This window comes from Mustela nivalis (assembly GCF_964662115.1).
Source record: "Mustela nivalis genome assembly, chromosome: 6".
Taxonomy (NCBI): Eukaryota; Metazoa; Chordata; class Mammalia; order Carnivora; family Mustelidae; genus Mustela; species Mustela nivalis.
The window spans coordinates 79,518,560-79,546,301 of NC_139025.1; the positions used below are offsets into that span (position 1 = coordinate 79,518,560).

The 27,742-nt window shown below is 44.2% G+C and overlaps 1 protein-coding gene across 15 annotated transcripts in view; it reads right to left on the reverse strand.

The window, feature by feature from the left end:
• SEMA6D (semaphorin 6D) overlaps positions 1-27,742 on the reverse strand; it is a 573,864-nt gene that overhangs the window by 28,330 nt on the left and 517,792 nt on the right. For 12 of the 15 annotated variants that reach the window (XM_082734878.1, XM_082734887.1, XM_082734886.1 and 9 more), the window contains exon 1: positions 25,220-25,348. The exons of 2 other annotated variants lie outside the window; for them this stretch is intronic. The gene's annotated coding sequence lies outside the window, so the exon portion shown is untranslated. Of the gene's footprint in view, positions 1-25,219; positions 25,349-26,363; positions 27,059-27,742 lie in introns of those variants that run through there. One more of the 15 variants, XM_082734881.1, reaches the window with a different exon arrangement.

Below are 27,742 nucleotides of genomic sequence, written 5' to 3' on the forward strand. Positions count from 1 at the left end.
CAGGTAGGAGGCCCCAGTTTGCCATTTAACGAGCCATTTGCCCTTGAGCCAGAAGATTAACTACTCTCTGTACTTCAGCTTCTCTGTAAACTGGGAGTAAGGCCGGCTGCTTTCTCACAGAGTCGCTCGGAGGACTGAATGAGTTATTAAGAGAGTGTACAGAATTCCCAGCACATGTTAGTGATCGGGTGAGTGGCAAGAAGACTGTGCAAGGCTAAAGGCACAACCTTGAGGAAGGGTCGTGTGCTTCTCGTGCTAGGTCTGGAGATAATTATGCTTCACCCGTTGTATCACCCTTATCTACATTTACTCCTGCCCATCTTACGAATCACCTTGGTGGGGGAGGGGCGGAGTACTAATCTCACCCCTGACATCAAATGCACCTGGAGATAATATGGAGTTAAGAGGGTGCCTGGGTGGCTCAGTTGTTAAGAGCCTGTCTTCAGCCCAAGTCACCATTCCAGGGTCCTGGGATTGAGTCCTGCATCAGGCTCCCTGCTCAGTGGGGAATCGGCTTCTCCGTCTCCCTCTGCCCCTCTGCCCTGCTTGTGCTCTCTCTCTCTCTTGCTCTACCTCAAACAAAATCTTTTTAAAAATTATTTTAAAAAAATAGGAAGTTAAGAAATCTGGATTCTACCTTCAATTCAGCTTTAGCTCACAGAGAGGCCACATGAAAGTCGATGCACCTGCCCTGGCTTCGGTTTCCTCCTCTGTATAATGAGAGGGTTGGGCTACAATGTCCTCGGTCTCAAAGGCCTACCTCCAAGTCATTAGATTTTATGATTTTGAATTTAGTGCCTGGTTTGAGAAGGGCTCTTTACCAAAAGCAAAATGACTCTCAATTCACACGTCTAAATTTTTCCTATAGCACTCATGTTGCCCAGGATACAAAGTGCAAGTACTCCTTCTGATCCCGGAGACCTGGGAGCATGGTGATCCCTGCCTCTGATCTGGGATCATATGCCAAACCACAAATGGGGTTCCCAGTACAAACTGATGTGCTGAACACGGAATGAGTCTCCACCGGCTCTTGTGAATCTGAACCTGGCATTGTGATGGTCTCCCAGATGAAATGGCACAGGGTTCATTTTTTTCCCTCCCAATCATGTGGCTTTGGGACATACTAGCTTTAAGTTGCTGCCTTGAGCTTCACTGGGTCTGGGTATCAGGCGGGGCAAGCCCATCCTTGGGAAGAAGACCCCTTCCCATTTCTTCTCTACATTTTGTGATGTGATTATGGGAAGCTCAGCTCACATAACCCCAGGACGTCTATGTTTCTTCCTCTCTTACTCTGTCCCCACACGTACTTCATAGCTGACAGGTACTTTATTCACATCTGTGTGTGACAGTGACACCAGCTCTCAGGGATATTCATCCTACACCAGGGGCTGGGCAATAAAATTTTCACTTTTACAGTGTTCTATGCTTTTAAAACAAAATATGCTTTATCTATTTTGGTCCTTAAATGTTTAGGACAGAAATTATTATTATTTTTTTAAGATTTTATTTATTTATTTGACACAGAGAGAGAGAGAGAGATCACAAGTCGGTAGAGAGCCTGATGTGGGGCTCAATCCCAGGACCCTGAGATCATGACCTGAGCCGAAGGCAGAGGCTTAACCCACTGAGCCACTCAGGCGCCCCTAGGACAGAAATTACTATCTCTACTGAATTTCACATCAGCTTCATGAGGACAGGAGTTACTTCTGTTCTCTCTCTCTCTCTCTCTTTTTTTTTTTTTTTTAGCAAGAGAGAGGTGAGAAGGGGCAGAGGGAGAGAGAGAATTTCAAGCGGGCTCCCTGCTGAGCACAGAACCCACGGTGGGGCTCGATATCAGGACCCTGAGATCATGACCTGAGCCAACACCAAGAGTCAGACACCTAACCAACCGAGCCATCCAGGGGCCCCTCTTGGCTCTATCTAGTACCAGATACCCACTTAGAGAATGTTTGCTGAGTTAAGTGAGTGGATCTACTCTATACAGAGGAGAAGATAAGTAACTGCTTGAGGAGAGGCTGTTGAAAAAACACTTCTAGATCATCTGTCTCCAGGTCTGTTGCTCTTTCTATCACCTCAATGACTAATCTCAGAGAGGCTCAAAATGGATTTGCATAGACAAAAATAAAATCTATGCTCCACAGCAACACTCGGCAGCGACCTTACAAATACAAGGCCATCAAGGAACCAGGGGCCAGCATTTGGATAATGCTTCTCTTAGCATCCCACGTTCTGGGTGTATGGGTTCCCCTAATTCCCAAAACAAACCTCCTTCTCCTACCTCTCTGCCTTTGTGTATGCTGCGTCTACCTCCTGGGATGTTCTCGTCCTTTCCTCTTCCTTGCTATGGCCAACTCCTCATCAGAAATCATGTTCCACCAAGATCTTCTGCCACCGAAATCTGAGCTCCCGTTTTTCACAGCACACAATACACGACGCTCTAGATCCTCCTTTCTCAACTTCCTTTCTCTTCCCCAGCCCCACACTATAGGTTCCTTAGTACAGGGACTGTGTCCTTTACGACCATAAAGAAATTTCAAAAACATTGTCGGTACACAGGGGCTTAATAGTTGTTGGTTGAATGAATCATTGTGCGCAACCCTGTATCTTATCAAGAGAAAGAAAAAAGCTGAAGAATCTCCTCAGAGCACTTTTTGCACGGAGAATGAACTGGTAGCAATAGGTCAGCCATGTGCACCAGAAATGAATCCAGGCCAACACAAAATAATGCTGCAGAATGCGTGGAAGGCATTCTCTCTTGTGGCTCCTGGTGTGACTACGGGAAGACACAGGCTGCTGTTGATGTTGCAGTTGGAGGGATGGATACACCGGACTCATGGTGCTCCAGTGATACTGTCTGGTCCATTTCCTACAATGGCCAGAGCCTTGGGCCTGCGGCTCCAGATTCCACCCCAGCCACAGGAAGCGGAAGCACGCTGGGAAGCTACCGAGAAAAGGGTGTTGCTTTACACACACAGACAGGCTGAATATTGTGGAAAAACGGCTGAAGGGAATTAGCCTAATTACCTCTGGAGGGAAAAGTGTGGCTGGCTTTCCCTTTTCACCACCTACCCTTACTACAGACTTGCAGCTCCTTGGTAAAAAGGTGGAGGGTTGGGGGTCTTTTGTATAAAGGACACAGGACAAAGTGCGATTATAACAAGAAAAAGTAAAGAGCTCTAGCAGGACTTGGGGAAAGAAAACAGGAGGGACCCCTGGGTTTCTTCCCAAGTTGTGTCTATTCCAAGCTGGAGCAGGAGGGAAAGCTGCCTCTTTTGTGCTGCACATACCGAAGGTTCCAGAGAATTTTCAGGGTGGTGGGAGCTCAAGTAGAGGCAGCCATTAACCCTGGCACAGTGCTCCCCCGAGTTGGGGTGGGGCGCTGTTTTCAGATGCCCTCTAATCAAAAGTTGCCAGGCCCTGAACTCTAGCTGAAGTGAGTCCCTAACCCCTTCTGTGCTTCCTTGGTCTCTCTGCAGCACCCAACCTTCCGGGGCAGAGGGGAAAAGAGAGGGCGTTGTGGGTTAGCTGTGGGCTGGGCGGCCAGGGCCCTGCGGGCAGGTGTGGACTAGACTGGCCTCCCAGGCTCTCAGGCCAGCCCCTCGGAGGTGAGGTCCGGGGAGCACGGCTGCTGACTGCTTCGCCAGGGTTTTTTAAAGGGACAAGTGAGGAAACGGAAGTAAAAATACTCTGTCAATTGTCGAGGTGCTATAAAAGCGTGAAGAAGGAGTATTATTATCAGTGCTTTATTTAGTGGCAGTTTGCATCAGCACCGTCCCCTGACGTCGCTGACGCTTTGGCTCCAACACGCGTGAACCTCTCTCATTCCACAGATGCAGCCGTTCCCTGAGGTCCTTCCCCGCTGGGCCCCCCTTCCCTTTACTCCTGCTGTTCTCTGGCTCTGGAAGGATTTCTTGAGTGAGGCTGCACTGACTAGCAAGTTCCTAATTGTGCCTGAGGGCCATCGCCCTTTTCCATCTCCCTCTGTCTCTTTTCCCGATCTCAGCCAGGGATTTGCCACGGTGGGGAGCACGGGCCAACTCATCTTTCTGATTAGACCGTGAGTTCCTAGAAGGGAGAATCTATGACTTGTTAGTGGAAATCTACTCACAGGCCAGTACGTGAGATGTTTCCCGTGCCCACTCCTCTAAGAGAGCAAAGTTTGCCGTCAGTAACATACAAATTTGGTTTATGTGCCCCACCCCGGAGCTGGTATAATCTGCAGATGGACGCTGGAGGCTAGAGAAGTAGAGGTAGGTGATAGTGATCACGACCGGCCATGGATGAATGCTAAGGCCGCACGAGGCATGATGCTAAGCCACCCCTCAGGCTGGTGGTGCTATTTTCCCGCATTTGCAGATGAGCAGATAAAAGAGGCAATCTGCCTTTGGTCCCCAGACTAAACAGTGGGGCTTAAGTCAGCTGGACTCCAACATCTATGGTCATAATCACCACACCAGAAAAAGATAATGCCAAAGAAATGGGAAAGAGAGGGGAAGAGAGGCATTTGTCATTTACTAAGAAAAGAATATCCTATTTTTAGCTTGACTTCATTATTGTTTTAAGATGCAAACAGCACTATTTTCCCTACATCCCTTCTTCTAGTCTAATGACCTAGCAGGTAATGGCAGCAGACAAAGTTTCTATGACACAGTAAAATACTAACAGAGGAGTTTCATGCAGAAGAGAGCCAAGATCCTGCCTCCCTAAGTCTCGGGAGTTGGCATCCACCTCTTCCTCCCATCTGCACCTTGAAAGTGGTCAGAGACCTCTTCCCTTCCATCCTTGACTCAGCAGCAAAGGCTTTAAACTGTTTCCAGGGATGACAGGGCAGAGGTGCAGCAGGGACCCACCCCTAGGGCCAGGGTATCTCCTTGTTCTGATGCTTCTCTGTGGACACAAATTAGGGTGGAAGGCCTCACAGGCCTCTTTGCTCCCAAGTCCTTCAAAACTAAAGAAAGCCTAGCTTGGGATCTCCTTCCATTAAATACCTGGTGGGCCAGACAGAGTAGATATGAGAGGGAAGCACATTATAAGGTAAGTCTCCACCTCTAGAGAGCTTGTCTACTTTTTTTTTTTTTTTTTTTTTTGCTTTCTATCTTTAAGGACTTAAAAGAGCAAAGGTGAAGTTCTCACCTACACTTCATCTCAACCCCACAAAACGACTGGAAAAGGACTGTCATTGTGTGGAACCCAAGGGAAGAATAATGGGATGATGGTTCATTTTCATACCATTCCTGGGAATTAAACACCCTCACACAATTCAGTGAGAAAACAAGCTTTCAGAATACTCTGGCTCTAACACCCACTAGCTGTGTGACCTTGGAAAAACGACTTCACCTCATATCTATAAAGAACAGAAGATGATTTCACTTGTCTTAAAGGATTGTTCTGAGGCTTACAGGCTCAATATACAGTAAACCTTTAAAACTGTGCCTGGTGAATAAGAGCAGTAAGTGTTAGCCGTTGGTATGGTTATTGCTGTTAGTATTATTATTAACATCACTCTGCTTTCTCTCTGCTCTGTCTCATGACCTGCGATAATCTCACCTACTCTAACGATAAACTCTAGAGATTATAGTTCCACATTCTCTCTTGTAATATTCTTTGGAATATTGGACGAAGAAACTAACTTCAAATAATTTCCCTTTTCGTGGCACTAGTAATAGAAACCCCTAAGTCAACCACTCAGTATTCAGGCAAGATTTTCATAACGAGCGCTGTTGGCACATTAGAAGTTAAGCATACTGCCAATATAAATTCACCAAATATACCTAATGTCATTATTCTTGAGGTTCATCACACACTCAAGTCCATCTTTAATATCTATCTTAACAGAAAAGAGCCATGACAACAGATGATTAATAGCACTGAGACCTGGCTTCCTGAAGAAGGTTGGATAATGGACGGAATACCGCTACGTTCCCAGTAGCAGGAAAGTCTGTTCAAGAGATCCTGGACTGAATTCTTTGTGGGAAAGGTAAATGGGGTGAATGGAGAACTCGGTCCTGATGCCTTCTGGAAATCAGGGGTGGAGGTTAGTGCTACAGTACATCCCAGTCCATGATGTCCCAAGTATCTTGATGTTCAGACTCACAAAGGGCTAGCAACTCTGTATGGCGATTTAAAACATGGCACCCAAATATTTTTAGACCGTTCGCATTTAGAAGTGGATGTATAGATCCTCCCCTCGAATCTAGGATGTGGCTACTTGAATAATGGAATATGGTGGAAGTGATATATCAGTTTCCCAGCCCAGAACTTAATAAATGGGCAACTTCCACTTCCTATTTCTTCAGGCACTTGATGTTGACCCAGCCACCATTGTATGAGGAAGCTCAAGCTGCTCATGGAAAAGGCTTTGTGAAGAGGCCCCTGTGGAGAGGGATTCAGGCCAGTCCTAGCTGAACTCTGTTCTGAGAAGCAACTCTGACCTCCATGAGAGTGGGCCATCTCAGAATTGGATCCCACAGCCCCAGGCTGAGCCACCCCAGATGATACTACATAGAGCAACATAGTATCTGCCAAAATGTAGATTCATGAGTCAAATCAATATATATATATTTTTTTTTAGTAAATGCTGTGTCTAGTGTGGGGTTGGAACTCATGACCCCAAGATCAAGAGGTCCATAGACTGACCCAGCCACCCTGCTACCCTGGTTCCCTGATTGTTTCTGTTTTAAACATCTGGTTTTGGCATGGTTTCTAATGCAGTTAGGTGACTTATATATTCTATGTTTAGTGGAGAACCCTTTTCTGGACCTTTTCTAGGTATTCTATCTTGAAATATTGCTTTCTTTGCCTTTTCCTTTTAGACCAGCAAAAGACAGTAGTTTCAGATTGTTTGTCTATGTGTCAGAGAGTACAGAACTTGTCCCTAAAATGTTTTGTTCCAGTCTCAGTGTTATTTTTTATAGGATTTTATTTATTTATTTATTTGAAGAGGGAGCGAGAGAGCCAGAGAGCTCTCGAGCAGTGGGAGGGGCAGGGGGAAAGAATCAAGCAGACTCTGTGCTGAGTGCAGAGCCTGACACAGGGCTTGATCTCATGACCCTGAGATCATGACCTGAGCCAAAATCAAGAGTGGGAGGTTTTACTAATTGAGCCACTCAGCTGCCCCTTATTATTAATCATAGAAAAACAAATTATATCAATGAGGTACCATCTCAAATTAGCTTTTTTTTTTAAAGGATACTATTTAATGCTGGTGAACTTGGGATGAGGTCAATATACTACTCATGGCAGGGTAACTTAGGACAACCATTTAGAAAACAATTTGACAACATGCACTAAACACATACACCCATCCATGTACATTAGTCATACTAATCTTTGGCTCAGTAATTTTACCTCTAATGATTTATCCTAAGCAAATAATCTAAAGTAAGAAGAAAAAAGGAACCTTATTAGAGGAGGATGCCCATTGTAGCCTTATTTATCATGGTGAAAAAATTGGAAGCAGGCTAAATTTCTAAACTTGGAGAAGAAATTAAAAAAAGGATATTACATCAGCTTTGTGGACTATTATGCAACCGTTAAGATGATAAAAAGGAGGACCGGACATCCTCCAGCTTATGATGCAATATTAAGTATGAAAAAAATCAGAATATAAAACTGTATATATACTGAGTACAAGTTTATAAATACAGAGGTACATATAAATGCATATTAAAATGGAAAAGATAAAAAATAAGTTATTTTATATAATACTTTGTATTAGTTTTTTCCCCCTTTGAAAGAAAACATTGTATTTTTTTAATGTTCAAAGAAGGTGGAATGGAGAGAAATCCATTAAAAAATTAAAATTACCCTTCAACTCAATTAAGCAGAGCATTTTCTTGGTTAAGACGGTTGTTATTGCCTTTCTGTTAAATAAAACCAACAACTAATACTTGCATCCCATGGAAAATAACTTATTTTAGATGGTAACTTCCTAGACAATAAGTATCTCTATCACTTTGTATATTTATCCTCTGGGTGTTCAGTATGAGAAAATGGAGGTAATTCAGTAATTGCAATTAAATGAGCATATTATATCTCTGGCTTTGTTCCTCACCTCTCCCAACCTTCTACTTTTCCCTTCCTAGACTTCCAGAATATGAAGAATATTATTTATGTTTAGTATTTAGTATAATAATATTATACTAAAATAAAACCAGCAACAACAGTTTCTATTTTAAGAGTGAACTTTAATCCAATTTTTACCAAGACCCATGCCAATTCGAAATCACTGCTTTTCTCTTGGTGCTAGTAATACACTGACTGTCTTTTGCATTAAAATTTAAGAATTACATTCACATAGGAGAAAGAAAACTTGGCTTAGACTTCTTAGTGGTCCAATGTACACCAGTAAAAGCAAATGGAAAACTGATTGTAACTGTGTTCTTGGATATTTAAAGCCAACACCATTTTTACCCCAATGCCTCAAACACTGGCGTCAAGGTCTCCTTTCTCGACTCTAAAAATATGCACAGGAAAGTGGAGAAGGAAGACTTGGCCTTTTCAGATCCCAAATTTCCACTTACAGCCCTGCCAGTGGAGGGACAGGAAGCAAGAACATTTCCTCTGCCAGCTTTCTTGCTCACCGCTACAGTCATCCCCCTCCTTTAGCAAGATCCAAATAAGTGACCATCTAAGTGTCAGATTAACTTTTATTTGAATGTATAGCAAAACATTAGTACATGTCTTTAGAAACTAATTTCCAAGTGGAACTTTTCATATTTTACCGTAGAGATAAATGGCTGCTGGAACGCTGAATCTATTTCAGAATTTGGTCACATTGAGCCATTTTTCTTAGTCATAAAATAAATACCATAGCAGATAAGGATAATTCTGTACTTCTGCCACTGGTTGTTAGAGCAACAGGAAGTCAGACTTCAGCTCTCTCTGCAGCCCTTTACAAATCAGCCCACTCAATACTGATGCAAATGTAAACACATCATTCTGCCAACTGTTGGGGCCAAAGGAATATCTTGGGAGCTAATATGTGAACTCCCATTTGGTTCTAAGGCTTCTAGGCTAAGCATCCTATTGCCACAGTAAAACAGGCAGGAGTCAAGATGTTCTCCATAAGCAGAAAATAAAGTTAAATAAGGTCAAATTAAATTAAAATAAGTAACTATAAACAGACCCTTAAACTGGATAAGTTTTAGGAGGCCCAAAGAACAGGATACTTGTAGCTCTTGAAAGCCGAAAACTACCACTTTTTCTTTCTCTCACACACACAAACATCCTAAACTATTTGAGTTGTTTAAAAGAATCTACATTAACACCTCTTGATCAGGGTCAAAGTAAAAATTGCTTAATATTTAAGTGATGAAATCCAAAGCACTAAGCATCAAGGCTTTGATCTTAACTGGCTCCTGCTACTGTGGCTTACACCAAAGTTGTTTGTGGTCTTTTAACACTACAGACAGCCTTCCCATTTCTTTGCTTTAACAGGCCAACAGTGTGCCTATGAAGTAGGAGAGGCCCACTTGATGATGCAAATGTTCAGGGGGTGATTAGAGACACCCTCAGCATTGAATTTTCTTGTGATCTAAAATTTGCTGAAGTAGAAGGTGGTTTCAGGCAGAACTCACGGTGTATCTAAAAATGACGGCTGCTGAATCTCAGTTAATTTAGAGGATTTTTTCTTTGAAATGTCTTTATTCAATGCAATTTACCAGTGACCTCGACTTGATAAGAAAACATGAGTGTGTCTGAAATCCGTGCTTGCCATGAAATAGATGTACATTTTAATACAGAATTTGTACCTCTCAGAGGTGTCAGAATGACTGAACCAGAAAAGATCTTTGTTCTCACACTGAGTAAATACAGATTCAAGGGTGGTGCTTTATTTCTTATACTTTGGAGACACTGGGTCTCTATAGCTATCCGGGCCACCCTTCTAAAAGTTAATACTGAATATAAGATGTCATGGAATATACCTTGAGCTGGCATTCACTTGATGTGCCATCGTGGAGTCTGTTTTAATTGGTCAGTGTCCATGCCAAAGGGCTGGTTAAATATTTTGATTATCACCTTGCAATAAGCCAAACTTTTTGGACTGTAAATTAGAAAATTCTCAAAGATGACAATATTTGTATATCAGGATTTTAAGTTCTTAGATATGGTTTTCTTTTTAAATGTGATAGAAGTGCTGGAGTGAGTTAAGTCTCCTCTGGGATATTAGACTAAAACTGGATAGAGAGGAAAGGACAGATCCAAATGAAATGGCAGAATAATACCAATGCTCAATGAATTTGATTTTTTGTTGTAAAACTATCAAACAGCATGTAGGCCTAGTCTAGAGGTCAAAGGTTTTAACAAGAGCCCTGATTTCAACTTCCTTCTTCTTTTTTTTTTTTTTCCCTTTTGACCCCATAATGCCCATGTCTTAATACCAAGTTTTGAAAGAGTGATCATCACAGGTATAATCAAATGCAGACCTGACATAATTTTATACTCGTATCTTGGTCTACTGAAGTGTGAGGATTGCCGGCAGTGACCCTAGAGACCACGTCTATGTCTATTTTGCCGTAGTTTACGACTGAAAGAACCAGTGCCCAGGGAAATTAGGTGGCTTGTCTGAGTATATAATGCAGTGGGAACTCAGACCCAGAGTCTGGATTCTTTACAAGTCATGACTGTCTACTTATATCGATACAAAACAAATGTCAAAAACAAAACAAATGAAAAGGAGCCATTGGGATGGGCCATGTGATTTTCAGGGGCCAGTGCAAAATGAAAATGTGGAGGTCCTAATCAAAAAATTATTAAGAATTTTAAGATAGCAACAGAAGAGCATTCTAGGCATGGGGCCAAGCTTGGCTGCACAGGTAGCATACCCAGGAAACTGACCCTGGGTGCTCTGATTTCATTGCTTATGGACACTGACTCTTGGAAGGCAAAGGGGAAGAAAGGCTCTGTGAACACTGAAAGTGCTCAAAAATTATCTGTCACATGGATAAGTGAATGAATGATGATGCCTATGAGTGGGGGAATATACCTAGGAAATTAGTACTAAGACTCAGGGGCAGGTTGTGCTAATGCAGTAAGTCAATGTGAGAACATGGTCCATTCTTTAAGTGTCACAAATCATAATCTGAAATACTGCATAACATAATCAACCTTCACAGTCCTGACACAGATAAGTTGCCATAACTACGTCCAACCTGCGAGTGGCCATGTAAGTATGTGGTAGGCATTACCGTAGTATTATGTCCTCGAGAAATGCCAACTGCTTCCCAGAACTGTTTTGTATTTTTTTCTCTCTTTTGCATTTAGAAGTATCCATCCAGATATATTTTATGGAACCCATCCTTGTGCAAAATCTGTAAGCCCTTTAGATACGAATATTTCCTACATTGCCAGGCATCCTTGATTTAAAAACAATAGTAATAATAATAAAACTACTACAATTTATTGAGTTTTTATTATGTCAGGTAGCATGCCAAGTGCTTTGAATGTATTTCCTCCCAAAGAGGATCTCGTAACATATCTATGAGGTTGATATATTATCCTGATTTTTCCAGAGAGGAAAACCAGGCTTTGAGAGATTGAATGACAGAATCAGAATTTGACCTTAGGACTATTTGGATTCCTGGAGACTCACTGTTCTTTGAAAGGAAAAATAGTGCAAAGTTGGACATACTGAGAACAGCAGAGCAGGAGCTATTACCTGACTTGAAAGAATGAGACTTTTATTTGATAAGGCCTGAGTGAAGTTTCACTTTGGTGAACAGAAATGAAAATCTAGGTGGTTAATTTTCAGCTTACTACAAAGGCAGATCAGTTGCACAAAGATAGATGGAGGAGGAGTCCCCTTGCCCATATTTTATGGGGACTTTGTCCTGATTTATTACATTACGATACCAGGAAAAGAAGTTAACAGCGTAACAGTACAGAGTGAGAGAAGGCTCAGGGCCAAGCTAAGATTTCCTCACAGGTAGTCTGTAGTATGTTTCATTAAGAGACAAGAAAAAGATTTTTTAAAAATGTGCATAACTTCCCTCGGTAGATACAGATTTACAATGTGTAACAGAAACACGGGAATGGTTAACTTTAGAGATTCAGGGGTCAATGGTTTTTTGAAGTGGGGATCATAAGAAAATATGAATTTTTAATCATGAAATGTCTCAGAATTGAAGAAAATATAGTTAGTGTTTCTGTCTCTACCCCTCAAGAGATAAGAGTGCCTTCATAATTATGGCTTCCATTTATTATGACAGTTTCAAAGTGTTAATTTAGCAGGAGTATCTCATTTCTTATTTAAAACAAGCTATGGAAAAAAAATAGGAAAAAGCCTGGAAGCGTAGCAAAAGCAAATTCATTTTATATATATTCTGTCCGTATTTTGTAGCATTGTCCTCCAAGGTCATATCTTTTGTATTTTTTAATTGTCTGGTTAAATAAAAAGTCTGTTTTAGGTATGCAAAATTTTCGAATAAGGGCAGAAAAATATTTCTGGCCAAACACCAAAGTTTTATAGCTTGAGCGCACTCATGAATACGTCAATGTAATATACACTGTGTCTGCATAGTATGCATATACAACAATGTGATACACACAGATAATTTGTAACAAAATGCTTGTTTAGTTCATGTAGCCATTCAATAGTAAGAGAGTCTCTCCTGTCTAAGTCCACTGGGGTGGTCCCATTCCCCTGCACAAGACTGCTTTAGGCTTCAGCTATGAGCAGGTATCATGACTCTATACACAGACACCAAGGAGAAATGTGTTACTAGGAGAGGTTTCTTAGTTAGCCTTGGTGTCTTGATTCGCTGGATACTCACTTAGAATGCACCAGTTTTGCTGGAAATATGAAAAGAGCTAGCCAAGGACAGGGCAACAGCCTGGGAACGGCAGAGAATACAGATGGCACCTAAGTCTTTGATGGCATCGGTGAATCAAAGAATTTACCAACTCTGGAGCCAGCCCATGTCAGGACTTCTTTTTATGTGACTTAATACACATGTCCTCATTGTTGAAGCAACTTTGAGATTGGTTTTCTGCTACTTATAGCCAAATGCAACGTGACTGACAGCTATTATGTCCAAAGAACTATTCCGGCCAGTTTCCATGCGTTATCTCTAATTGATTTAACATTTCTAAGCAGAGTATATTTTCTCCATTTAACAGAAAATGAAACTAAGACTTGGAGAAACTAATCATATACTCACATCCAGTTATTGGATAGGACAGGATTCCAACCTTAGTCTGCCTGACTTTGAAAGTTATCATTTAAAATCTCTGTATGTGGGCCACCTGGGTGGCTCAGTCAGTTAAGGGTCTGACTCCTGATTTCAGCTCAGGTCATGATCCCAGGGTTGTGAAACTGAGTTTGCATAAGCGTCTCTCTCTCCCTTTCTCTCTGCCCCTCCCTCCTCTCAATCTTTAAAAAACAAACAAACAAACAAACAAACAAAAACTTCTAAAATCTCTGTATGCCTTTGTGTACTTGTGTGGTGGTACTGCATTTTTATATATTTTTAAATATGTCCACACTTAAATACCTACGGTGAAGGTGTTATCTGTGCGAGCCCATCATTTATCACATTTTTTCAGTCTTTGAAATGTTAAGATGTTATAAACATAAATATGTTTAACACAAAAATGTTAAACAGACCGAGGCAGAATTGAAGGAATATTCAATAAAATAAAGCAAATGGCAAGAACTGGGAAAAGGAATCATTGCCAGGTTTCCTTTTCCATGGGGATTACTTATTTACCTCCTCATGGAATTCCAGCTCCGTCCTTGAGGCTAGCTGAGACATCAACATCACGCTGGATGACATCTGTATTAAGACTTATCAACCTGTACAGATAACATTAATGAGTAGGAATGTTGTAAGGGAGATACGTGTCTCTACAGAAAATAACCGATCAAAGATGGCAAATGTGCTGGATGGAGGCTACCATGCACCTTCCGTTTTCACAGAAGATCTTCCTAATCAATCAAGGCATTTCTTTTTCCTTGACCTTGGATGTAGACCCACAGACTTTTCCATCACTATCTGCAGCAGCCGCTGCCAATCAGTCAGGTGTGGCTCTCTCCTTGGAAACTCATTTGCCCTGTGTGTCCTACATGTTCCGCAGGGGATGGCTCTTCAGGGACATAACTGAAATTATAGGGAAATTGTGCCATGCTAGCTTATCAACCCCTGAGAGTTGAAGGAGGGAAAATTACCGCTAACCGAAAATATTATCTATGTATTTCTGAAAATTGAGTCTAAAAACTATATTAGCAGCAATGAAGTTTAAGTGATCCCGAAAGAAAAGGGCAAAGTGTTGTAAAATATAAATGGCAATAATAAATGTGAAAGTTGGGCTATTTGTGTGTCTGTCTCTTTTCTACAGATTAGCTATACGCACATTCACGAAGTGAATTCATATGTGGAAAAAAATCACCATTGGGTTTGATCCTATCACCTAGCTAATTAAAATATGGAAATAAATATAGCATTAAGGAATCCTCCTACTAGAAAGAATCTTGAAGATTCTTTGGACTCTCTCCGCTGCCCATCCCCACCTCACTTTGTTCTAATGAAAAAACTAAGGGCAGCAAGGCCAACGCCTTGTCCACAGAAATCTGCTAACTCCATTAAAACATGTTCCTTATATTCCTCCCCCTCAGATGACCCTCTGGTCTGCCCAGTTCTCCTTTATTTAATCACCCCATGAAAGACAATTGGATTCAGAGATTCTGTAAATGCAGTTGATCAGGTAAATGATATTCATCCTCACAAGACATAAATGAAAGACCATGTACAGTATGTAGAGTCCAAAGTAGGACATGAAGATCAGCGTGGTGAGTGTGTTTCGTTACTACTATAACGATTATTTTTAAAAGCCCCCAATTGATTATTCTCAAAGTAACAGGGCCCTCCTGAGCACTTATGTTCTATAACTTTATTGTTTCTTCCACTGATGGAACCAAAGAGATTTTCAAGTGAGTGGTTCAGTTGTGGGCTTTGAAGTCAGACAGGCGAGGGCATGAATCCTGACTCTGCAGTGGCCCGCCTGTGGTGAGGTACTGAACTGCCTCAGACAGAATCATGTCCCCAGCCCTCCCCAAAGATGTCCACACCCTAATCCCTGAAACTGTGAAGAGGCTCCTTTACCTGGCAAGAGAGACTCTGTATATGGGATTAAGTAAAGGATCTGAAAATAGGGAGATTTTCCCGGATTACCTAGGTGGGCTGCAATATAATCATCAGGGTCCTGAAGAGATGGAAGGCGGAGGCACACAGCCAGGAAGGAGCTGGCTACTACTTCTAGAAGTAGAAGCTGGCATCAGGGACGGCTGGCTTGGCCTTGGAGAAGAGACCACAAGTGAAGGAAGGAAGGCAGCCTCCAGAAGCCGGGAAAGACAGGGAAATGGCGTCACCCCTAGGGCCCTACGGACACCTTGCCTGTAGCCCAGTGACACCCATTTGGGTTTTCTACATCCAGAACTGTGAGGTAATGTAGTCGCGTTGTTTTAGGCCTCTGGAACTGTGAGGATTTGTTGCCACAGCAATGGGAAACTAAGTGATGCTCCCCAGTGTGTGTCTCATCTATAAAATGGGAATAAAAAAGTATATGCCCCGAAGGGCTGATGCAAGGATTTTATTAAGGGAATATAAAGAAAGCACATTCGTGCTCGGCAGAGATTAAAAACTCAATGAATGCTAACTACCATTATACATGTGATATCATCACATAGACTAGGGATTTATATAGTGCTGATTAGAATAAATGGTGATTCCATAAAATGTAATTCATTCTATCATAATAATACCTTACATCTGGGCGACACTCATCTGGCTTTTATGGAGCCTATTAACCTCCACTGTCTCATGCGATGCTTATTAGAATTGTGACTCCACAGATGAAGAAGAGACTGAGGGTCCGAGGGGACAGTGCTTTCCTCAGTCACTCAGAGAGCACTCTGTTGGCCAGAGTGGGAGTCCAGGGTTCCAGATTACAGTACACTCCCAATCTCATTGTGTGGCTTACAGAAACATACGGTATGCTATGCGGAATCTTAATATAAAACAAAAATGATAAAGCCAAATGATGATGGGGTTATTCATCGCACACCAGACCATTTCCCATATGATCTCACCCAGCGACGTCTTCTGCCGGGGCCTCCAGCCCCCCGCTCCTCCTAGCACTGCCTGAGTACTCTCTCTAATGCATCTAGTCAATTGTGCAAAGCACAAGGGAAAAAATTCCATCCTGACCGCAGCAGGCAATCACCTTATGCCCTGAAGCATGAAGTTTGATTACCCTTATCTCAGTTTATCATTAAATCAAAAACTGTTGCTATGAATACTGGCCTAGGACTCCATTTATGAAATGATATAGGCCAGTCAGCAGAAATAAGTGAGTGCCCTTTTTCTTTCTTAATTTCTGCTCACTGTGAAGATTTTTTTTTTTTTTTTTTTTTTTGTGAACAAGGGGGTAAAAAAAGCCTCTTTAGCTTTGAACAGATTTTATTACTTTCTCCACTCTTTCATGAGCTAGCTGGGATGCCTCAGGCTCATCGCCACTCTCCCCATGCTGTAGGTAAGAGGTTTCAGATCTGATACCTAGTGACCTACCAATGCTAGCCTTGAAGTCTGCACCTTGTCTGGGCGGGGAACTGCACTCTGGCCATACCAGAACACCATTTACCAAAGCGGGGTCAAGGGACTGCAGGGTGTGGGTTACCTGAACTTTTTGATGCAAATGCAGACTCTGGACCCCACAGAATAGAGCTATTAGTGCTGGGGCCCTGGGAATCTGTATTTTAACCTTGTGCGCACTGATGAGTTTGATCGTTGGAGGACTACTGGTAGAGATCAAAGCTGTGGGTAATGACAGGAATGGTCTGGGAATGTGCCTGGATTTCCCCAGTGCTCTTCAGTTTTTCATCAGCCCGGGGGCAACCAGCACAGAACATATACGCCAATCACATCTATCGGCCTTCAGTACAACCAACAGTAGGAGCCAGATTTCTGAGGCCATGAATCCCAAATGGCTGACTTCGAGGTCAGGGTTATGCAACTGGACATCAAGGGGTGGGCTAAGTCTCCAGGCCACTCGACCTCTCCTGCCAAACTTTCCAGTCTGGTTGACTATGCAGCAAACGTGGTGCATGGGGGTAGAGGGTAGCTGAGGGCGAAGCTGGCTTCAAGAGCTGCATGTCTCTCCATGGGGAGAGACAGCACAGCATGAGGGCTAAAAGCCTGAGTTCCGGAGCCAGACTGCATTTACTTCTGTTTAATAGACACCGAGGCACAGACAGCACTCACCACCTGCCAAGCACTATTCTAAGTGCTTTTCAAATATTAATTCGCTTCTGTCTCACTACAACCCTTCTAGGTGGGTGCTACCACCGTGGTCCACCTTTTCTGTGGTGAAACCGAGCCTCAAAGAGGTGAAGTCATGGGCTGGAGATCACAGCGGTCAGCCACACGGCCTGGACTCACACCCCGAGGGGCCGGCTCCAGAGTTCTTGGTCAGGAGCCTACCGCGCTGTTTCTCATGGATCCAACTCCCCTGTTGGACCCTGGGAAAACTGCTTCAGCTCCTATCCCTCCCATCCCTCTGTGCGCCCCTGTATCACAAGAGGACATTATGAATAATAGTACCCATCCCCAAGAATGCTAATCAAATCATTCAGTAGATGAGGCACACAGTAAGCACTCAGTAAATGCTCCTTCTTAGCGACGGAGGGGTCCTACACCCTCGGGGCAGCCTGAGGATTAAATGAGATAACATATTTAAAGTATTAGGCACAGTGCCACGGCACACAGTAAGTGCTAGCTGTTATTATTAGCTGAGTTGAGCCAGGCCAGTTTATTTTAGGTCCTGTCTGCAAGGCAACTGTGCTTTACGCAGGAGGAGGCAGCCAGTCCTTCAAAAAAAAAAAAAAAATAACTGGGTGGGAGCCAGACTCATTATTAGACTGAACAGGTTCTCCGCTTTATGTCACTGGAATATTCCTGAAAAGTTCCCGATAGAGGATTTGTATATGTTTAATCCTCCTTCCCCACTGACCTATTTTATAATTTCTGATTGATCCTTCATTGGCAGTGATTTCTTCAGACTTAAGTTGTCTCTCAGACTGTCATGTAACTATTACCTTGTGAAAGACTTACATATACCAAGGAAAATTGAACCACTGGAGCAACTCTTGGCAAAGTAATTGGCTTAATCATCCCCTAATGTGATTGTTTCATTTTATTTTTCCTTTGTTACACGTCCTAATAAGCATGCTTCTACTACACAGAATGTTTTTCCTTCCATGAAGCTTATCACCTCCACTATTAAATGGAACCTTGGTTAAGTGGTTTGATTACGACTTATGTTAACTCAAGGGGTGAATGATAGCTTGGCAACCTGGGCCCGGGACTGGAGGCCGGGGGTGGGGGGGATGGGGAGGGGGGTTATGGGGCGCCACTGCTGGGAGGTGAGTTTATCCTGAAAGCTCAGGCACAGAGAGCGCAGCTGAATCCCTAGGATGAATCTCAAGGATGGCATTTTCCAAAAAGAAGCATTAGTAATTTTCCAGGTTGTTTACTGCTACTTTTTCAATTGATTAGGAAAAGACTGTCAGCTCCAACCCCATTTTTTGCAGTTTACCAGGCATGATAGGCTCTATCTGCAATGTAATAAAATGTTAAACTCGACAGACACGTTTACTAAGATGTTTGCTGCGCGTCACTCACTCTGCTACCTTTCAGAGATGAACAGGAACAGGCAATCCAGCCTCATGGGACCTGCAGTGTGGACTGAGCACCTGGAGTCCAGCTCCTGTCATTCTCACAGTTTTTTTTTTGTTGTTGTTGTTTGTTTGTTTTTTTCTTTTTTAAAAGATTTTATTTATTTATTTGACACAGAGAGAGAGAGAAAGAGAGAGAGATCACAAGTAGAGCAGCAGGCAGAGAGAGAAGGAGAAGCAGGCTCTCCACCAAGCAGACTGCCCAATGCGGGGCTCGATCCCAGGACCCCAGGATCATGACCCGAGCCGAAGGCAGAGGCTTTAACCCACTGAGCCACCCAGGCGCCCCTCATTCTCACAGTTTTAACAAGTTTCTACTCTCTTCTGCTTCCTCTCTCCACATCTCCTTTTCCCCTCTCCAAAGCCCCCAATATATGTACACAATTTAGTCCTTACCATAGAGTCTACATCTAAAACAGAGTATTTTTCAAGTTAAAAAAAGTTAAAACCAGTGAAGCAGGACCCTTCTAGTTTGGTTCTGCTAAACAACCCCATGAGGGGAATAGTCTTGCTAGGTAATTTGAGGCAAATCATGTTATCCCTTGCAATGTGCCTGTGCAACACCGAACCTGTTGGCAGTTGATATGGAGTTTTTAGCTCTGATCACGGAGCAATCTACGGAATCGCCACAAGATTGATCCCATTCATTCTGATGGCTTAAGCCATGGGGCCATCTGCTGAATGGCCAAGTAGAGAGAGCAGACCAGAGATACTCAATAAAGATTTGTGGAGTGCATAGCAAACTGCCTCTTCACACCTGAAATGCAAGTCTGTCCTAGGTTAGGACTCAAATGTGGACAACTGATCGAGACCCTTCCCCCCACCCCCACCCCAGGGCCTTTGCCTAAGCTGTTCTCTATGCTTGGAATGCCCTCCCTCTCACCACCTCCCCCACGGCCCCCTCACAGTCCACCTGTCCAAATCCTACCTAGTTCAAGGACCAGCTCAAATATCAGCGGCTGCACAAAGCCTTCCCTGACTACCCTAGCCAGAAATAACTCCTCACTCCTCTCAACTACCATAGGTCTGTGTGTATGGTTCTGGCCCTGAAAATGCTCACCATTTTATTTTGGCTCTGTGTTTACCTTGTCTTTTCTATACCACTCAGCAAGACCCTTGAGCTCTGAAACTATGTGTCAGTTCCTCTTTGAACCATCTCCCCACCCTGGCACCTCCTTGTGCAGAGCAGACACTTGGTAAAAGTTGGCTGAATGAACAAATGGTTTCCCCAGCAATGACAAAAACAGAAACAACTGCAACATTCTTTCCTCCTTCTTCTGCCTCCCCTTCTCCACCACCTTCTCTAGCTTTTAAAAGTATATTTATTTGATCCCCCAATTACCCAGGGGAGGAGGTTTGGGGACCTAAAGATGTAGACAACTCCACAGACCAAAAAAAGTTTCCAGGGACCCCTATAATGACAAGCGATGCCTAGGCCAACGCAGACGCTGGGGGAGTCTGAGTCTCTGGTCCGCTGACAGCCGGCTCCTGGGAATGGAAGTGTTATTTTCCCAAAGAGCTTCATCTGCTCTGGTTCACATGTGCCAGGTCCTCGTCTGACTAGAAACTCCTGACTTTATTTTTAAATACAGGCTCCAATAATAGGCTAAGGAATCGCGCATCTTCCCGAGGCCTAATTATACATGTCCCTACACACTGGCCTTCTTCAAACCCATATTTCTTTCCCATAAATATACACAGAACAACTTAAATTTTAGCATTCTATGTAGTGGTAGTGTGTATCTGTGGTTTTCTTGTATCCCCCTTCCGTAGGAATCCTGAATAAAAAAGGACAACGAAAGAAATGCTGCGGCGCGAGGGACAATTTCTCAACAATGTGTCCGCTTACTCCTCCAGGTAAAAGGATTCTCTCACAACCATAAGGAAGAAAAATGTGTATTACAATATAATACATAGTCAAACTTCAATAATACACTTTCCATCCTTGTGCCACTAATGCTTGAACAGCTGCGGTTCTCCCTGTCTTTGCTGATGGGCCCCATAAATACTCCAGGGAAATGGGACAAGGATACATAATGGATCTTCACCTGCCAAGATCAGGGAAATGAATGTCAATGGCACCCGATGCAGACTCACTTTTTGGTGGAGAGTGATGAATTCTGCCATTTGTCCTGGGCCACTGTAATCTTGGACAGGAAAGCCTACCATCGAGAAAAATGGTGGGCGAAGGAGCTGTTCTAGGACACTTGAGAAGAAGAGTGTGTCATAATTATTTGGCCACCAAGAATAAAAGGGAAAGAAGTGTATAACAGTATGATTTAGTTTAGAGAAAGGTTAAAATTTAAGAGAATACCCACACTGTATGTATCGTTTCATTTGGTACAAAATGTTCCCTCAAAGTGGGATTCTTTTATTGAAGAACAAATGTCAGAAATATCAGGGAGTCACAAAATTATAGGGTCATTCATGCTCCCAGAAACAATTCAGTGCAGAGATGAAAGAGTGTGGGCTGACATGTGAGCTCAAATCCCGACTCTACCACCTCCCTGGCAGTATGACCTCAGGACAATGACCTGACTTCTCAGGTCCCTGAGTTTTCTTTTTAGATAGAGCAGTGATAATCACAGAGCCCACCTTGTGCACTTGACTGAAAGTTACAAGAGAGAATTATGATCAAGATTAACAGTAAGGGATAGGTATTGCATGGAGGCTGCTGTTTCCCCCCTCTTCCCCTTTCTCCATCATCATCATCTTCATCCTGCCATCCCAGATGGTTTGTGGCTAACTTCATTAGTAAATATGAGAGGAAGAAGCAAGAAGACCATCTCCCACCAAAATACGAGGCGGTCTCCCTTGCCCGCATCAAACTCCAAAAGCAGTACTTCTAATCATGAGAGTTTTCTTTTTAAAGCTACCCAACATAACTTAACAAGCGCGTCCACCTAACTCATGTCCTTTTTTTTTAATCAAGCTACGACTACTGAGACATACTTTCTTAGTAAAAAGAAGAAAGCCCCCCCCAAAAGCAATAGAAGGCACTGGGTACTATCAGACAAGAGTCCCAGATTTAAGGACATCACATGTTCTTTGTGAAAGGGGAGGAAGCAGCGATATGTCCAGTTCTCCAAGGAACTTAGACAAGGTCTTTTTCTGTTTTCAGTCATTCAGAATCACAGGCTAAAGGCTACTTCATTCTTTTCTTCCCCTTTTCAAAAAGACTGCCTTCCGAAGCTCTAGGATGTAGGGTGTCTGGGTGGCTTCTTCTAATTCTGTAATTCTGGTGGTTTAACTGTGTCAAGCCTGCATAGGCTTTCCCGTGGGGTGTCTAAGGCTGTGGCAAGTCCTCTTTGAAGTGGGGCACACCATTGCAAGTGGGCAGGGTCTGCAGAAAGGTCTGCAGACCAGTTCTAGGTGCCCCCAGAACTGGATGAGGGGCCCAGCCCAGGTTGCCAAACAATGGAAAGTTCCCGTTCTGGGTGTTAACTGTAGTTACCACAGCCAGACAATGCTGCCAGTGGTGTGGAAGAAAAAATTGCTGTAGCCAGCTGTGCTGTTCACAGTCGGATGGATTCTGTGTAGCTCCAAATGGTGATGGAGCCAGCAGCCTGTTGTAGCCAAGGACAGGATGATGGATGATCTACATACTGTGTCCAAGTAGAGAGAATGGCAGAAGTTCACTTCAGGGTTGTTAAAATGCTAATCTGGGGGAGTTAACAAAAGCTTAATAGAAATGAAAAGTTTGAGAAATAAGTACACCTCACGGGGTATCTATGTGGACCACTGATTTGATCGCCCTTGGTTACATAAATGGTGGCTTTTCCCAGTAAAAACATTTCCTAGTTTTCCTGTTGAATGAACGGAAGCACCTCCAAATTGTTAGCGGCACTGCCACTGTTGTGGGTCTAAGGAGACAAGTCAGCCCAACAATAGCCATCTCCACTGAAGAAGGTTATGAGAGGCTTAATACAGTTATATGAATTTTACTCTCTCTGTGTCCTGGGAATAAATCAAAACATGTCCATCCCACCCCCACCCCCCAGCAGAAGTTGGCAGCTGTTCATGAAATAAGCAGCAAGCTAAGACATAGGCTTTGGTGGATCTTAAAGCAAAGTCTCCATTCACATGAGTTCCCCTGTTCTAATGACAGTTTCAGTTTGTGAATTACACTACTGGTATATTGAATGATGGAGTGTTCATAATTTAGGATTCAACAGCATGCTTCAAAAAAAGGTGCATATTTACATTTCTTGCCAGTGATCCATTTCGCCACGTGATCCAAGAATGCCATTTGCATTCTTACTTAAGTTGAACATACAGAAACATGGCTGTCTCACCTGGCTTTGGAACACTGGCTAGCATAGCTGCTTGCAAACGACAGGTTTTCGATAAATACTGACTGACTGGCACACCCCCGAGTGCCTCTTGTTTCCTCTAGAAATGAATCTAAAATGTGAGGCTTAAAGTCTATTAATTGAAATAAAAGGTAATATTTTATCCTGCAATGTGTGAGGGAAAGAGTTCACCTCTTACAGTTATACCAATAACGGTTAGGCATTCAGCCAGGCTCTTAACTCTGCATAAAATGCATCAGAAGGGTGAAAAATGACCCCATCTCAGATTCACTCTTTGTATCTTAGTGAAACTCACATACAAGAACAATGACTAAGCTAATTGCTAACGTTTATTATGATGGAGCAGCAAGAAGTGAAGAACTTCTCCAGCTTCAATAAGTCCTTAACAATTATGGGCATCTTTGTGAACCAAAGCTCTGATTCCTGCTTACTTGCCTGTGTGCCTTTCAAGCAAGAGAAACCACCACACAAGGATGCAGGGGCCCACTTACCCAGAGCACCGTTACTGGACAGATCCTTCCTGTGCAGCAAGCAGCCAGTGAACTGAAGTCCACTGGATATTTCTAAGTTGCCCTCACTCTAAGGACTAATAGGTTTACATCAGAGCCATCTTTCAGATCCATCAGACCAGGGGAGACATGACCAGATGGTGCTATTAGTGGGCACCCAAAAAATGAAAGAGAGAGACAGAAAGAGGGAGAGAGTAGAAGGAAGGAAGGAAGGAAGGAAGGAAGGAAGGAAAAAAAGGGCAGAATGACCACAAATCTAATAAAACTTGAGTTAACCAGCTGTTTGTGATGGAAAAGTCATAATATTCCTGGCATACTGTCCTACATCACAGAAATGTTCCTCCAAAAAGGTCATCCATGTAGTATCTCTAGTATAAGTGAAGAGAGGTACTAATATTTTGTAGGATCCAATAAGACATAGTAACTAACTAAATGACCCAGGGGAAGAAAATGGTTTGCTAAACAAGACATTTTGGAAATCTTAGGGTTATTTACTTAACTGTCTTTCTGAGAGCACATTCTAGGGACCTAAACAGAGCACAGACAGTAACGACAAAAAACAAAACTCGGCTATGGCTGGGCTTTAGTTTATTTACCTTAAGCTGTTTTAAGTTCATGATCATATAGGCCTAAATTTCAGGGCTTACTTGACAATTTCTATTTACCTAAGCCGGGTAAATGTTTGTGTAGTATTTGCCAGCCTGACAGAATATGCCTGTCACTCACTACATTAAACAGGACTACACACAACTTGATTTCCTGAGTTAGATAGCTAACAGAGCAATAGGATTTTTTTTTAACAACTTGAATAAACCAGCATCAAAACCTACTGTTTATTGAACCAAAGTATAGTAAAATGCTCATCTTGAGCTGTCTGAGATTTTTCTCAATTCTACAGGGATGAAACCTGGAAGAATTTCTTCAAACAAGAATTTTTCCTCTGCTGAGGGACAGAGACCAAAACGAGATTGGAAAAATGTTAAACCCTTCCCTAGGACTTTAGCCTTGAAATAAACAAAAGAATCCACTTTATTGCTCCAAACATCAAGCAGAGGGGAGAACAATCCTCCAAAAGCAACTAGACTTTTTACTGCAGACTTAGAATTCTCAGTAGCCAGAAGTTCTTGGGAAAATTACCCTAGACATTTCTTTTCCCAAGTCACTGGAAACACTACCGTTATTTTTGAGAGAAAGCAGCCGCCCATCGTTGGGGACATAAGATCCAATTACTATTTACAAAGTCCATATATCTGTAATAACGATCTACTGTCCCTCCTGTGTGACAGCCGCCCAGCTGAGACTGGCGAGGGGTTGGGCTGCTGGAACTTGGGTTGCTGACTGGTCAGCTCAGAACAGGCAGTACTACCCTGAGTTCCTCTAATGCTGTAATTAATACTGCTACTTCATTCCCCTCTAGCTTCCATGACATTTAGCTCTTCACAAGTTCAGGATTTAAACAATCTCTAGACAGCGGTGGTCCCGAGAGTCGATTTAGCAGAAATTTTTAAAACCCAGTTCTTTATGACCTTTTATTTCAATCCAAGACTTAAACACGACGGAGGAAGCTTTAAGCCTTCCCAAATTACCCAAGGCGGCTGCTCTATCAGTTTCTGCAGACCAGGAACAGACATCATCACTGTCAAGACGGGAAATAAAAGTTTCCCTACCTTCCTCCTCACCATCCCCCTGAAGCGGCGGCCGATACGAGCGGCGGCTCCCTCCCGGCTGCAGGACGCCTCTCGCCGCCGGAGAAGGGGTTCAGTGCAAAACTGACTCTTCCTTATTTGTTTCCATCCATAATTGATGGGTAGATGAGAACGTAACACATCTCCGCGCTGGGCTCTTGCCGCCTGGCGGAGACCCTCTCCAAAACGCTTCCGTAAATCATTTCCAGCGGTAGAACAAAGCACGGAAAGTTGCGGGGGAGAGTGGCCAACAGGAGAAACCCGGGCGCCCGGTGGGCGGTGGGGGTGGGCGGTGGGCAGTTCCAGGCTCCAGAGCCCGCCCGCGGAGCGCTCGGCCAGCAGGGGGAGAAGGAGGGTGGGAAGTGGCTGCCCTCCCGGCTGGAGCCTGGGTTGGGGGGGTGGAGGTGGCCGGGTACCCCGAGCCCCCGCCCCCAGGCGCTGCCGGAGGCTGTCCGATCCGGGGGCGCACTGACAGGTAGCGGGCGTCCGCGGTGAGCTGCTAGGTCTCGGCGGCGGCTCTGCGCCCCTTCTCCCAGCGCGGGCGAACGCCTGCGGGTCCACTCCTAGCCTTGCGGGCGCTGCGCGACCCCGACGGTCCCAGCGTTGGCTCCGGGGCGGGCGGGCGGGCGGAAGGGGGCGGCCGAGCCCGCGGCCGGCTCTGTCGGCTTTGGCTCAGCTTCTTGCGCTGGCTGGAGACGCCGTGACCGAGCAGCCAAGCAGCCCGGGTTCCCACTGATAATGCGCGGGGAGAGCGCGGAGCCGGCTCTGCCTGGCAAGAAACTTTTACTTGCCTCCTCCTTCCGCTTTTTTTTTCGGGGGGGGGGGCGTGCACAGTGGAGGGGGCCTCCAACTCCACGTGCCCCTCCCCCTAAACCTCCAGCAGTGTCAGTTTTGACGGGTCCGCCAAACCTCTCCGGCCCGCTGCGCGTCCTTCGCACGGCAGGCGGACAGGGCTGCTCGGAAGAGAAATCAACTCTCCAGTGACAACACACATGCACGCACATACACACACGCGCGCGCGCGCACAGGCACACGCACATACACGGGCTGCGACTCCGGCTCTGAGGATCTGCGTCCGACCCCCACCAGGCGTCCAGAGCATTAGCAGATTATAAGACGGTCTTACCTCATTGGGGGTGGGGAGTAGGGGTCGGCTGGTTTAAAAAAAAAAAAAAAGAAAAGAAAGAAAGAAAGAAAAAGAAAAGGCTCAATACGCGCAGGGAAAAAAGAAAATAAAGAAAAAAATCCGTCTTTCTCTTTAGGTCTTGGCTTCCTCGGTATAATCCTGAAACTCGCCACCACCAGTCCTTGCAGCAGCGACAGCAGCAGCAGCAGCGGGACGGAGCGGGAGCAAAACAAATCGAGGCAAGGCAAATGGTGTAATTCGATCCATCTCCAAGTCAATCCATCAGGCGAGCCGGAGCTGGTTCCCTCCCCGCACCAGGCAGCTCGCGACGCGGGGCCCACCCCCGGGCACCGACAGCAGGAGGCGCGGGCGGCCCGGAGCGCTCACCCTCGGCCGTGCGCCGTGGCCAGCGCCGCCTGGAGGCCCCCAGCCCGGCGCCGCGGCCCCGCTGACCCTTCAGTGGCCCCCGCGTCCCTCCTCCTTGGCGCTCTGCTGCGCACCCTCCCTCTCCGCACCTCTGAAGGGCTGCTCCTTCCAGCAACTCCCAGAGCCTCAGTCATCCAGCTCGCGGTGGCTGCTGCAGCCTGCAAAGCAGCCTTTTCGCTTTCCTCCCTCTTTCCCTCTTTTTTTCCTTCCCTCACTTTTTTCAGAGCTTTCCTCCAGACATCCAGAGGACAAATCATTGCAGCCCAGAGGAGCTGCAGGCGCAGTTGCTCTGTAAAGTTCGGCCTTGGTTTCTTAATCTAAGATTTATTTTTTAAGCACATCCTTACAAAACCGCCCCCATATTACCTTTCTCGTCCCCAACCCCCTCCAATTTCTCTTTATAACCACTAAGCAAAACAGCTGGGAAGAAGCAATCAAACATTGCTTTATCTTTATAAAATACAGAAATTGCCTACTAAAAATCCCATTTCTACTTTGAATGAAAGCCATTCAGTACAGTATAATTTTGCAGGCTAATGAGCCGGTTTTACAGGCAAGTGTTTCGTGTAATATGTTGTGGGAGAAATGAAAATGTCCTTGAAGTGACATCATTTAAAATTGACTGTCACAAATGAAAGGGGGAAAAAAGGCCATATATTCCAAAACAAGAGGATTTCAATCCAAACTTCATTTCCAAGAATGGGGGCTGTGTTTTATTAATTTCCAGTTGAATTATGAATCACTGAGGGCTCTGAATGGCTGGAATGAACCATGATATCCCAAGAAGAAGAAGAAGAAGAAAGAAGAAGAAGGAGAAAGAGGGAAAGGGGAAGGCCAAGGAGAAGGGGGAGGAGGAGGAGGAGGAGGAGGAGGACAACAGAGCTTTTTCACCAAACTTTCAATATTCATTTGAGTATAGTTAATTACCCGAAAAAGAAAAGAAGGGGGCAGGG